At 47.8% G+C, this 13,614-nt stretch overlaps 1 protein-coding gene across 1 annotated transcript in view; it reads left to right on the forward strand.

Annotated features, from left to right (window-relative positions):
• Nucleotides 1–311: 311 nt before the first annotated feature.
• mef2b (myocyte enhancer factor 2b) overlaps nucleotides 312–13,614 on the forward strand; it is a 182,699-nt gene continuing 169,396 nt past the window's right edge. The window contains exon 1 of the mRNA XM_072244108.1: nucleotides 312–995. The gene's annotated coding sequence lies outside the window, so the exon portion shown is untranslated. The remainder of the gene's footprint in view (nucleotides 996–13,614) is intronic.

Raw genomic sequence — 13,614 nt, forward strand, 5'->3', positions numbered from 1 at the left:
CGCACGTCTAGTTCCGCCCTACTGGCGTACAGGGTGTTTGCATTCTAAATACATTGATAATTTTAAATAAAGCGGCAATGTAAAAATTATATATCGATGTAAGCGAATGAGGTCACAAATGATTGACAGGTGGCATTGACTGACGGGCGCATCAGCCAATGGGAGAGCCAGATGTCCAGGTGACGAATCAGAGAACAGGAGAATTCGATACCGGAAGCTGTGTGATCAATGGGGGACCAGGGCGGGCTTGGTATGGTAATGAGGTGGCGTGGGTGGACCAATAGGCGGAGGCTGCCGAGCTGCAACTTTCTTGTAACAAACATCAGCTGGAGCCTCACGTGGGGCGGTGGGTCTCTGAGAGTTGGAGCCGGTGTTCGCTGTTTCCTCCATCTGTTCCCCTGTGGCTGAGCGTCGGAGTCGGTTCTCATTCCTTCCCCATCCGTTCCCGTGTGGCTGAAAGTCGGAGCCGGTGTTCGCCGTTTCCTCTATCCGTCCCCTTGTGACTGAGAGTCGGAGCCGGTGTTTACCGCTTCCTCCATCCATCCCCGTGGGGCTGAGAATCGGAGCCGGTACTCGCTACTCCCTCCATCCGCCTCTGTGTGAAGGGTAGCCGCCGAGAGACAGTTCCAGCTCCGCTCCGGGTCAGACTCCGGGGGTCATGAAGGCGGGCAGCGGACAGGACGCACACTGACACTGGCTGTCAACCGCGGGGCTCTCCGCACCACGCAGTGAGATCTGACGCGGGACTCACTCCTCCGTCTCTGTCGCTGACTTGCTCTGCACAGCTGCACAGCCAACACTCTGCAAACCCCGAAAAGGAACGAGGCGGTGCGTCTGAAAAGTAGCAGACTTCTTGTTTTTGTCTGTCTCGAACAAACGTGTCCGATTTTTACTCGTCTCCTGCTCTGGCTTTTCCGTTCTGTTGGTTGTCTGGAGGTTTTATTCAGCAAACACTGGAAGAGTGGATTCGGGAGCGATCGATTTCACATGGTCAGGTTGGTGGCGTTCTTAGCGGGGCTTAAACATCCCATAGTGTGTGTGGGGGGGGGCGTTAAACGTTTGATTTTATTTAATATAAGCAGACACTGAGATATGACCATGGTACGCAGGGTATGGTTGATGTTAGAGACAAGAATTCTCAGCAACACATTCCAAAATTTTAAGCCTGCCGTTTCACATTGACTGGTGTCCAGTCGCGGTGTTACAGTAGCCACCAAAATTACTGCCGTGATATAGAAACAGTCAGCGGTGTCTTTCTGATTAAGCGGCCAATACGCTCCTCAAGTCGCTGATCCACTCGACCTTGTTCTGAGTGGCCGCTCTCTGCGTTAACAGCCGCCGGAGAACTCCGGCCATTAGGAAATACAAATTCGCTTTAGCGGTATGAGACTTTCATAAACACGGCTGTTGTTAAAATAACCCCAGATGAGTTTCGAACCAGCACTGGTATGAGTACTGAGGGAGTTGGTGTGCAGAATGTTTATGCTAGGAGGCCATTTTGCCCACTGTGCCTATACTGAAACCATGTAAAGTGCTCCCGGTGCTTCGCCCTGCCCCGGCATCTTGCGCCGCGGGCACCGCTCCGGACTGTGGATGTTCGCGCTAGGAGCTCCCCACTCGGTCCCATTTCACAGTTTTTATACACTTTCATGCAAATTATTTCAGTTTGCTTTGCGCACATTATAACAGTGAAAATGACTAAATCGCTTTTCCTGACTGTGATCCTGAGAGTCGGTGTGGAATGGTGGTGGGGACTTGACGGCCTAATTCTGCTCCTGTGTCTTCTGGTCAGGATGACACCCCGTAACAGGCAGGTTCAGGCCGTAGATTCGGATCGGGTTTAATATCACCGGCAGATGTCGTGAAATACGTTGTTTTGCGGCAGCAGTACACAGGAATGCACAATTTAAAACAAATGATAATATAATATTTAAAAAGTAGTGTAAAAAGAGGAGAAAATAGTGAGGTCATTGTCCATTCAGAAATCTGAGGGCAGGGGGGACACCAACTCCCTCAAACTCCTTTGTAATTGCATCCATGTGTTGGACCCGGGATAGATTCTCAGATAGTGACACTCGGGAACTTGGAATTGCTCGCTCTTTGCACTCTGATCCCTTGGTAAGGACTGGTGTGTGTTTCGTCGACTTGCCCTTCCTGAAGTCCACAATCAGTGCCTCGGTTTTACTGACATCGAGCGCAAGGATGATCCGTCCCGCGCCTGTGCGCCGCCTCGGCACCCCCGGAGATGCTGCCCACAGTAGATCAGCCCCCAGCGGGACGGGGAGGAGGTTCGGGACCCCGGCAGTCGGTGAGGTCGCGTCCGGGGATTTAGAAAGGAAGATGAAGATAGTAGAAGCGGTTCTGATCGCGGTGTAATGGGAGAAGGGACGATGCAAGTTAACGCTCAGGCTGCAGCGTGCTGGATGGTCCCGTAACCCCGTCATTGACGACACTGTTCGGTGCTTCCTGGAGCTCTGTTTGACCTAAGTGCAACACAGAAACAGGCTCTTCGAACCATCTAGCCCATGCTGAACCGTTTAAACTGTCCACTTCGATCGACCTGCACTGGGACCATAGCCCCCTCAACCCCTCCCATCCATGCACTTGTCCAAATTTCTCTTAAACGTTGAAATTGAGCTCGCACGCACCACTTGCGCTGGCAGCTCATTCCAGACCCTCACGACCCTCTGAGTGAAGACGTTTACCTTCCTGTTCCCCTTAAACTTTTCACCTTTTGCCCAAAACGCAAGACCTGTAGTTGTAGTCTCTCCCAAGCTCGGTGAAAAGCCAATTTCCCTACCTATATCCCGGATAATTGTGTAAACCGCTATCAAATCTCAGCTCAGTCTTTTACATTCTCAGGAATAAAGCCCTGAACTATTCAACCTTTCCTTGTATCTCAGGTCCCGACAACATCTTGTAAATTGCTTAAACCCTGAGGGTTTGGGATCGGCTGAGGCTCGGTCTGAGATGTTCCCGGGTGGTGTTGGATTCAGTCAATTTATTACCAAAGTACATATGGCACCGTATACATGAGATTCATTTTCTTCCGGACATTCACAGTAACTACAAAGAAACAATAGAATCAATGAAAGACCGCACGCAACAAGATGGACAAACGCTAATGTGCAAACAGAAAAAGAGAATAATAATAATAATAATAAATAAATATCGAGAACATGAGATGAAGAACCCTTGAAAGTGAGTCCATTGGTTGTGGGAACAGTTCAGTGATGGGGTGAGTGAGGTTCAACATAGAACAATACAGCACAGTACAGGCCCTTCAGCCCACAATGTTGTGCCGACCCTTTAAACCCTGCCTTCCATATAACCCCCCTACCTTAAATTCCTCCATATACCTGTCTAGTAGTCTCTTAAACTTCACTAGTGTATCTGCCTCCACTGACTCAGGCAGTGCATTCCACGCACCAACCACTCTCTGAGTAAAAAAACCTTCCCGTAATATCACCCTTGAACTTCCCACCCCTTACCTTAAAGCCATGTCCTCGTATTGAGCAGTGGTGCCCTGGTGAAGAGGCGCTGGCTATCCACTCTATCTATTCCTCTTAATATCTTGAATACCTCTATCATGTCGCCTCTCATCCTCCTCTCCAAAGAGTAAAGCCCTAGCTCCCGTTATCTCTGATCATAATGCATACTCTCTAAACCAGGCAGCATCCCGGTAAATCTTCTCTGTACCCTTTCCAATGCTTCCACATCCTTCCTATAGTGAGGCGACCAGAACTGGACACAATACTCCAAGTGTGGTCTAACCAGAGTTTTATAGAGCTGCATCATTACATAGTGACTCTTAAACTCTATCCCTCGACTTATGAAAGCTAACACCCCATAAGCTTTCTTAACTACCCTACTCACCTGTGAGGCAACTTTCAGGGATCTGTGGACATGTACCCCCAGATCCCTCTGCTCCTCCACACTACCAAGTATTCTGCCATTTACTTTGTACTCTGCCTTGGAGTTTGTCCTTCCAAAGTGTACCACCTAACACTTCTCCAGGTTGAACTCCATCTGCCACTTCTCAGCCCACTGCTGCATCCTATCAATGTCTCTCTGCAATCTTCGACAATCCTCTACACTAGTCAAGATCCTGATGGTTGAGGGGTAATAACTGTTCCTGAACCTGCTGGTGAGGCTCCCGTAAAGGCTCCGTGATGGCCTGGATGGTTCAATTCGGGGGCAGAGCAAGATTTTCGGCCCACTCTCCCCGTACCTGCCGTCATGGGTGTACAGACACTAACCCCATCTCCTACGCCTTCCGTGCGTGTTCTACTAAACACTCCGGGAGGTTGTTCCTGATTCTAACCAGAAGAAAATTCTTCCTTAAATCCCCGTGAAGCTCCCACAACTTGCCCATTGTCCGATGAGGCCCGATTTATGGAAACGCGAACAAGGCAGAAAGGGCGGACACACACTGGCTGGTCAGGCCTTAAGGGACGAGAATCCCTCGTGTGTCGAGGTGCCACCCTTTCCCTCCGGGAGACTCGTGGCCTCTTCCCGATTGCATCTTAACCAGTTAACGGGAAAACTGTCTGAATTGACTCTCCTCCAACCGACGCAAATTGCATTTCAAACAATTCTCCGGATCCACGCCGTCCCACTTAGACTTCCAGACGGGAGGACGGCCAGGACACGGTTTGGCCCGGGGGGGGGGGGGTGGGAATGAAGGCTTGTATTTACCAGGAGCTTCGGGACTCGGCTACTCCCGGGAGGTGGCGGTTTAGATAAGAACCAACTCAGGAGAAGGGAGTGGGGGAAGAGATTATAATGAAGACGTGGAGTGGGTGTCAGCAGGTGAGAAGAAAGCAGGGAGATACAGTTGCTGGCCATATGCCGGGTGTTTTTCGAGTTAGCCACTGATCTAGGCCAGAGGGGACAGGGCGGGACCGATCCCGATGCTCTGGATTTACGTTACGACGAACCATTTCTCATCAAACCTGGGCCGTCCCGGTCCCAAAGTGCAAGGAGGTTGTGCCATCCTCGGGGAGGGGCAGAGGGGATTTCTCAGCCCGCCTCGGGGTGAGGACCAGCTCCGGCGAGCGACTGAACATAGAACATTATGCCGCAGCACAGGCCCTTCGGCCCGCAATGTTGTTCAACTTACTCCAAGATTCCCCCCCCCATACATAAACTCCAGTTTTCTTTCATCCACGTGCCTATTTAAGAGTTTCTTAAAATGTCCCTAAAGTATCTGCCTCTCCCACCAGCCCTGCAGTGTGTTCCACGCACCCAACTTTGTATAAAAAAAACACCTACCTCTGACATTCCCCCATAGCCCATTCAGCTTAAAAGAATATCCTCTTGTATTAGCCATCCTGTTCCGGTACAAATGCGCTGGATTACCCCTCTATCCGATTGTATGCCTCTCATCCTCTTTCGTTCCAAAGGTAAAGCCCTAGCTCGCTCAACCTATCCTCATAAGACACACTCTAGTCCAGAGAGAATCCTGCTAAACCTTCTCTGCACCCTGTAACTCTTTAATGCTTCCGAAGATGAGCCGATCGGATCTGAACACGATACTCCAAGTGCGGTGTGACTAGGGTTAACGGAGCTGTCATCTTGCGGCTCTTGAACTCAATCTTGCGACTAACGAAGGTCAATACATCATATGCCTTCTAAACACCGATCAACCTTGAGGGATCTATGAATGTGATCCCCCAGATCCCTCTGTTCGTCCACACTAGGAATCCTGCCACGAACATTGTTCTCTGCCGGCAAGGCCGACCTTCCGAACTCAATTACCTCACACTCTTCTGGATTGACCTCCTTCTGTCACTTCTCAGCCCAGTTCGGCATCTTCTCAAACTTCTGTACAAAATATCGCCGCTGACATGCCTTCTTCATAACTCTCCCATGCTGACCAGGATGCCCCGCTGAACCAGTCCGTTTCGCCGTGGCGCACTGATTAGCGCGACGCTATTACTGATGGGGCGTCGGCGTTCAACTCCTGAAAGTTAGTACGTTCCGTCGGTTCCCTCCCGTAGACCAAAGACCGGTTCGTAGGCTAATTGATTATTGGAAATTGACATGTGATTAGGCTAGGGTTAATGGGGTGCTGGGCTGGGTGGCGCGGCTCAGTGGCCCGGAAGGCCTTGTTCTGCGCTGAATCTCTAAAATGTACATTAAAAAAATCAGAGCAGCGAGCTGTGGAAAAGCGCAAGGGTGCGGAACTAGGTGTATGTTCACGTGTAAAAGGTGATTTGGATAAACCCCGAAAAGCTCCGGGAACGATCCCGGCCTCCTGTTTCCGCTGGAAGCAGCAATGTAACCAAAGCGTGTTAATTAGAATTGGGAGGAACAGGGCAGAGTATGAAGAGGGAGCGGAATGTGGGCAAGGCAGTGCCCACGGGTTTCTAGTACAGAAAGTCATTGAAGCTGCCGTGTCAATCAGGGAAATAACGGCAACGAAGGCAGCGGCGGCCGGGCTGTGGGCAGTTGCTGGGCAAGGTTCTGCCTGCGCTCTTGGCCGGAGAAGCATTGCACTATTTTGAATTCCTTTTGGAGCCCTCTGTCCATATTTATACCAAACCAATTTCAATCAAGCCCATTTATATGATCACCATAACGTTACTGGTAACAGGAGCTGCTTTCGGGCCGAAACGTCGACTGGACTCTTCCTGGATGTTGCCTGTCTTGCTGAGTTCCTCCAGCATTTTGTGTGTGTTGCTCAGAATAGCAGCTTCTGAAGATTTTCTCTTGATTTAGAAGGGACAAAGGCAGGTTACTACCGCCCTAAAACCAGTCGCTTCGGGCAGATGGGGCTCGTCAGCCGTGGTTGGCAGCTCATCCAGGAGAGGGAAAACTCTGATCTCACACCTCTGGCGTTTTGCTGCTCTACCCACTCACGGGGAAGGCTTCAGGAGTAAACCCCGAGGAAAAATCCGGAGCTGGAGTCCCTAAGGCAGTCCAACTTTGAGTTCCACGCTGAATGGCAACTCCTGCGAGGCTACTGGAACCAAACTGTATCGGAACCAAACTCTACAGTTGCTTTGGGTTCATCAGATACGAGCAGAGGGGGAGCCTGCTCTCCATATCATGTGTCTCGGCTTGCATGCCATGTAGACGGCTAGGACAAGACATCTATAGTCGACCCCGACCAATGCAGGGCGTCGACAAAGTGCGCGAGCTCTCTGCCGCTTGCGACATTACGCGTGACTGCGCTTCTAAAGCGCGCGGAGGCTTTGGACAATTTGGGATGCTCCGAGCTCACCATCGACGCTCTGGTAAGGGAAGTCATGGTAGTGAAACGCGTCAGCATCCACAAAAGGCAGATATAAAGAGTCAGGACAAGATGTTAATGGCAGGGATGTTGTCTGGACTTGACCTGAGTTACAAGAAGTAACCGGACAATAGAGAATAGGTGCAGGAGAAGGCCATTCGGCCCTTCGAGCCAGCACCGCCATTCACTGTGATCATGGCTGATCATCCACAGTCAGTATCCAGTTCCTGCCTTATCCCCATAACCTTTGATTCCGCTGTATTTAAGAGCTCTATCCATCTCTTTTTTGAAAGCATCCAGAGACTTGGCCTCCACAGCCTTCTGGGGCAGAGCATTCCATATATCCACCACTCTCTGGGTGAAAAAGTTTTTCCTCAACTCCGTTCTAAATGGCCTACCCCTTATTCTTAAACTGTGGCCTCTGGTTCTGGACTCGCCCATCAACCAGAGAAAAGATTAGTATTTTATTCCCTGGTGCGTAGGAAAATGGGGGAAGACGTGATGGACGTATGCAAAATTCTGAGGGGTACAAATAGGGTAAATGCAAGCAGGGTTTTTCCACTGAGGTTGGGTGAGATTAGAACTAGAGGTCATGAGTTAAGGGTGAAAAGAGAAATGTTTAAGGGGAAGTTGAGGAGCAACTTCACTCAGGGTGGGGAGAGTGTGGAGCAAGCTGCCAGTGCAAGTGGTGTATGCGGTTTGATTTCACCTTTCGAGACGTTTAAGGGAAACTTGGATGGGAAGGGTATGGAGGCTGTGGTCCCGGTGCAGGTCAATGGGACTAGACATTAAATGGTTCAGTATAGACTAGATGAGCTGAAGAATCTGTTTCTGTTCTGTGTCTCTGACTCACAGTTGTGCAGAAATCTGGAGGTCCATGTTCATGGGCTGTCTGAAAGTGGCCCTACCTGTAGATACGGTGCTGAAGAAGGCACGTGACACACTTGCCTTCATTAGTTGCTGAACCAAGGCAACGAATCAGGATGTTATTTTGCAGCTCCATAAAACTAGCTCAGCTACATTTTGTGTATTGCCTCTAGTTCTGGTCTCCCTATTATAGGAAGGATGTTGAGATTTACCAGGATGCTGTCTGGATTAGAGGGCATGAGCTATAATGAGAGGATGGGCAAATTTGGGCTGTTTTCTCTGGAACGGCAGAACTCTGATGGAGTTTTACAAGTCTGTGAGAGGCACAGGTGGAATGGACAGACAGTATTTGTTTCCCAGGATTGAAATGTCTATTACCAGAGGGCATACATCAAAGGAGAGAGGAGGTAAGTTCAAAGGAGAGTTGGGGTTATGGTTTTTACACAGTATTTGCCTGGAATGCACTGCAAGGGGTGACAGTGGAGGCTACTCAAGATGCTCTTGGGTCAGCACATGAATAAGGACAATGGAAGGATATGGGCGTGTGTAGGCAGAGAGATTAGTTTATTTGGGCATCTGATTACTAATTTAATTAGAGCATGGAACAGGCCAAGCTGAGACGGGCCTGTCCTCGCGCCGGACAGTTCCGCACTCTGAGACGGGCCAGGACGGATTTGGATGCAGAATCTCTTTCCTTTACGCTGTCATCCAAGGTGTTGATCTCGGAGAGGGAGTGCAGGTACACAGCTGTCCCACCTGTGTTTGTACAGTCTGCTCCTGACGAGGCCCCCTGTCCTGTCTTGTTGGTGTGGCTGTAAACATCGACGCAAATGGGGAGGCGAGGCTGCAGCAGTCCCACCACAGGTTGAAGCAAAATTCAGTGGTGAGAGAGAGTGCACCTACACAGCAGTGGCTGTGGCCAAAGGGGGAAATCTGTGTAGATGATCCCCACTCCCCCCAGGATAGATGCCCCTCTGTCGGATTGAACTCCTCTCCTCCCTGCATAGAAGGATCCATCCAGGCACAAATCCCAGGAGGGGTCTGAGTGGGTGAACTGTCCCCTGGGGCCAGCAGTGTCATTCCAACAGCTGATCTGGATGTTACCACAGCGATGTTTGTGGGACCTTGCTGTGCTCAGTCGCTCCTATGTTAGTAACTAATTACTAGCCCCTGAAGGTTAACTTGACGTTTGAGTCAGTGGTGAGGAAGGCAAATACAATCTTGGCATTCGTTTCAAGAGGACTGGAAAATCAAAGCAAGGATGAAATACTGGGGTTCAGTAACACATCGGTCAGACTGTCCTTGAAGTATTATGAGCAGTTTTCGGCTTGTCTGGGAAAGAATGTGCTGGCATTGGAGAAGGTTCAGAGGAGGCCTGTGAGAATGATTCTGGGAATGAAAGGGTTAACACAGGAGCATTTGATGGCTTTGCATCTGTTCTCACTAGAGTTTTGGGGGAATCTCATTGAAACCCATCAAATATTGAAAGGCCTAGATAGAGTGGATGTGGAGAAGATGTTTCCTGCAGGGGTGGGGGTGTTCTAGAACCAGAGGCCACGGGGGTCCAAGTGATCAGGTATATTTAAACCAGAGGTTTTCTGGTTCTTGATTAGTCAGGGTGTCAAAGGGTAGAGGGAGAAGCCAGGAGAATGGAATTGAGAGGGATAATAAATCAGCCATGATGGAATGGCAGAGCAGACTCAATGGTCCTGATTCAGCTCCTTTATCTTTGGTTTTATGGTCTAATTGTCAGTGATACCTCACTGGCTTGAAGGTTGGGCTTTCAGCATCCTGGGCTAGTGGTGGTGGTTGGGCTGAGAGTTTCATGAGCAGATGATGTCAGTTTGTAAAATCAAAAATTAATTTTATTTGCTATGTACGCTTTGATATATCAATAATTTGCTGTTGTATGTTGGTCAGAGCTCGACATGCAATGTAAAATAACTTTCAACAATATAAAGAATAAATAATTATTTAAAAATAAAGTTAGAGGTTAAAGTACAGATACGAAATAAAATGTGCAGAAATGTATAAATAGTATTTATTTACAATATAAGCAGCATTATAAAAAGTGGTTTGAAGTATTTACAGTGCAGTGATGGAGGTAATTGATAGAGACGGGGTGGGGCGAACTAGAATGGTTGATCAGATTAATTGCCTGGGTGAAGACACTTTTAAGATGGTGTGAAATTTTTGTGTGATAGCCCTATAGCACTTTATTGAAAAGAATTTTTGGAAAAGACAGTTTGCTGGTTGCATTATGTCCACAGATATTTTGGTGCGGGTGATAAAGATTGGAAATCCCAGGCTTTAGGAGAGAAGGGAGAGGGTTGAGGAGAGGTTGATGAAGGTTGATCCTTGCCCATCACCTTTACTGTAACAGCCCCTCTCTGCACCTGTCCCTTGTGGATTTGGGTACCCAAGGCAACAGTGGAGGAGTGGCTGTTGTCACAGGGAACTCCAGGGCTTTTCAAAGATGTTAAGCTGAGAGCAAATGAAACAGTGAGGTGCATAACCTGGAATGTGCTTCCTGTAAATGGGGTGAGAGGTGAAGGCAGATGTTGCGATCTCCCAGAGGGAAGCTGGTCAATTTCTGGGTGGAAAATCTAGTCTATGGAGAAGCACCGGGGGATGGGAAAGACCAATCAAAAATATAGCATATGTATGCAGAGTCTGGTAGCAAAGCAAGTCCAAAATGGAGCACTGACAAGTTCACAGAATGAAAATCTGTTCTTGGGGTTGAAAAAGAAAGTTATGGAAATACTCAGCAGGCCAGGCAATGTTGTGGCTGATTGTGTGATGTATGAAAGTTGAGGTGGTATAAGGTATTGGTTAGATCACAGGGAGTAACATGAGAAATTTTGGGCCTCTTACCTAAAAAGGATGTGCTGGCCTTGGAGAGGAGATTCATGAGAATGATTTTGGTAATGAAATGGTTAATGTACAAGGAGTGTTTGATGGCTTTGGGCCTGAACTTGCTGGAGTTCAGAAGAATGAGGGAGGTTCTCATTGAAACCTATTTAATATTGAAAGGCCTGGATAGAGTGGACGTGGAGAGGATGTTTCCAATAGTAAGGGAGTCCAGGACCGGGAGCATCCTTTCAGGACAGAGATGTGGAGGAATTTCTTCAGCTAGAGGGTGGCAAATCTGTGGAATTCATTGCCGTAGATGGGAGGCCTAGTTACTGGGTGTACTTAAAGCGAAGGTTGATAGGTTCTTGATGATTCAGGGTGTCAAAGGTTACGGGGAGAAAGCACGAGAATGGGGTTGAGAGGGATAATAAGTTGGCCATAATGTATCAGTATTACAGTGGAGTAAAGAGAATTACAGAGGCATGAGAGAGGAACTGGCCAAAACTGATTGGAATGGAACACTGGCAGGGATATCGGCAGAGCAGCAATGGCTGGAATTTCTGGAAGCAGTTGAGAAGGCACTGTGTATATATACATCCCAAAGAGGAAGTATTCTAAAGGCAAGATGTCACAACTGTGGCTAACAAGAGAAGTCAAAACCAACATAAAAGCCGAAGAGAGGGTATATAACAGAGCAAAATTAAGTGGGAAATTAGAGGATTGGGAAGCTCTTAAAATCTAACAAGTCAACTTAAAAAGTCATTCAGAAGGAAAAGATGGAATACAAAAGTTTCTTGAGGTACATAGAGGGTAAAAGAGAGGTGAGAGTGGATATCAGACTGCTAGAAAGGTAGTAATAAGGGACAACAAATAGCAGATGAACTAAATAAACATTTTGCATCAGTCTTCACTATGGAAGACGAGCAGAACGGTGGAAGTTCCAGGTGTCAGGGGTCATGAAGTGTGTGAAGTTACCATTACTAGAGAGAAGGTTCTTGGGAAACTGAAGGTCTGAAGGTAGGTAAGTCACCTCATGGCATGGTTCTGGAGGAATGGAAAATTGCAAATGTCACTCCACACTTCAAGAAGGGAGAGAGGCAGCAGGAAGGATAGGCCAGTTAGTCTGACCTCAGTGTTTGGAAAGATGTTGGAGTTGATTGTTAAGGATGTGGTTTTAGGGTACTTGGAAGCACATGATAAAACAGGGCATAGTCAGCATGGTTACCTCATGGGAAAATCTTACCTGAGAAATCTGTTAGAATTCTTTGAAGAAATAACAAACAGGATAGACAAAGGAAAATCAGTGTATGTTGTGTACTTGGATTTTCAGATGACCTTTGACAAAGTGCCACACATGGGGCTGTTTAACAAGCTATGAGCCCTTGGTATTACAGGAAAGATTCCAGCATGGATAGAACGGTGGCTGATTGGCAAGAGGCGAAGAGTAGGAATTGGTCACAAAGGGGGCTGTTTCTGGTTGCTCGCCGGTGACTAGTGGTGTTCCACAGGGGTTAATATACTTTCTACATTATATGTCAATGACTTGGATGATGGAATTGATGACTTTGTTGCAAAGTTTGCAGATGATATGAAGATAGGTGGAGGGGCAGGTGGTTTTGAGGAAGTAGAGAGGCTACAGAAGGACTTGGATTAGCAGAATGGGCAAAGAAATGGCAGATGGAATACAGAGTTGGGAAGTGTATGGTTATGCACTTTGGTGGAAGAAATGAAAGGGTAGATTATTTTCAAAAAGGAGGGAAAATTCAAAAACGGAGTTGCAAAGGGACTTGGGAGTCCTTGTGCAGGATTTCCTAAAGGCTAATTTTCAGGTGGAGTTGGTGATGAGGATGGCAAATACTAAGTCACCATTTATTTCGAGTGGACTAGAATATAAAGGCAAGGGTGTGATGTCGAGACTTTATAAAGCACTGGCGAAGCCTCACTTGGAGTATTGACAACAGGTTTGGGCCTCTTATAGGACCATAAGACATAGGGGCAGAATTGGGCCATTCAGCCCATTGAGTCAGCTCTATCATACCATCATGGCTGATTCCAGATCCCACTCAGCCCCATACACCTGCCTTCTCGCCATAATACTTGATGCCCTGACAAATCAGGAAGTTATCAATTTTCGCTTTAAATATACTCATGATCTTGGCCTCCACAGTGTTCTGTGGCAGAGCATTCCACCAATTCACTACTGTCTGGCTAAAAAAAATTCCTCCTTGCCTCTGTTTTAAAGAGTCACCCCTCAATTTTGAGGCTGTGCCCTCTAGTTCTGGACACCCCCACCATAGGAAATGTCCTCTCCAAATCCACCCTATCTAGTCCTTTCAACATTCTGCAGGTTTCAATAAGATTCCCCCACATTCTCCTAAGTTCCAGTGAGTACAGGCCCAAAGCTGCCAAATGTTCCTCATATGTTAACCTCTTGCATTCCTGGAATCATCCTCATGAACCTCCTCTGACTCTCTCCGATGACAACACATCCTTTTGGAGATTATGGGGCCCAAAACTGTTGACAGTACTCCAAGTGCAGCCTGACTAGTGTCTTATAAAGGCTCAGCATTTTCTCCTGTCTTTTATATTCTATTCCCCTGAAATAAATGCCAACATTGCATTTGGCTTCTTTACCACAGACCCACCCTGTAAATAAA

Source organism: Mobula birostris, chromosome 26, assembly GCF_030028105.1.
Source record: "Mobula birostris isolate sMobBir1 chromosome 26, sMobBir1.hap1, whole genome shotgun sequence".
Taxonomy (NCBI): domain Eukaryota; kingdom Metazoa; phylum Chordata; class Chondrichthyes; order Myliobatiformes; family Myliobatidae; genus Mobula; species Mobula birostris.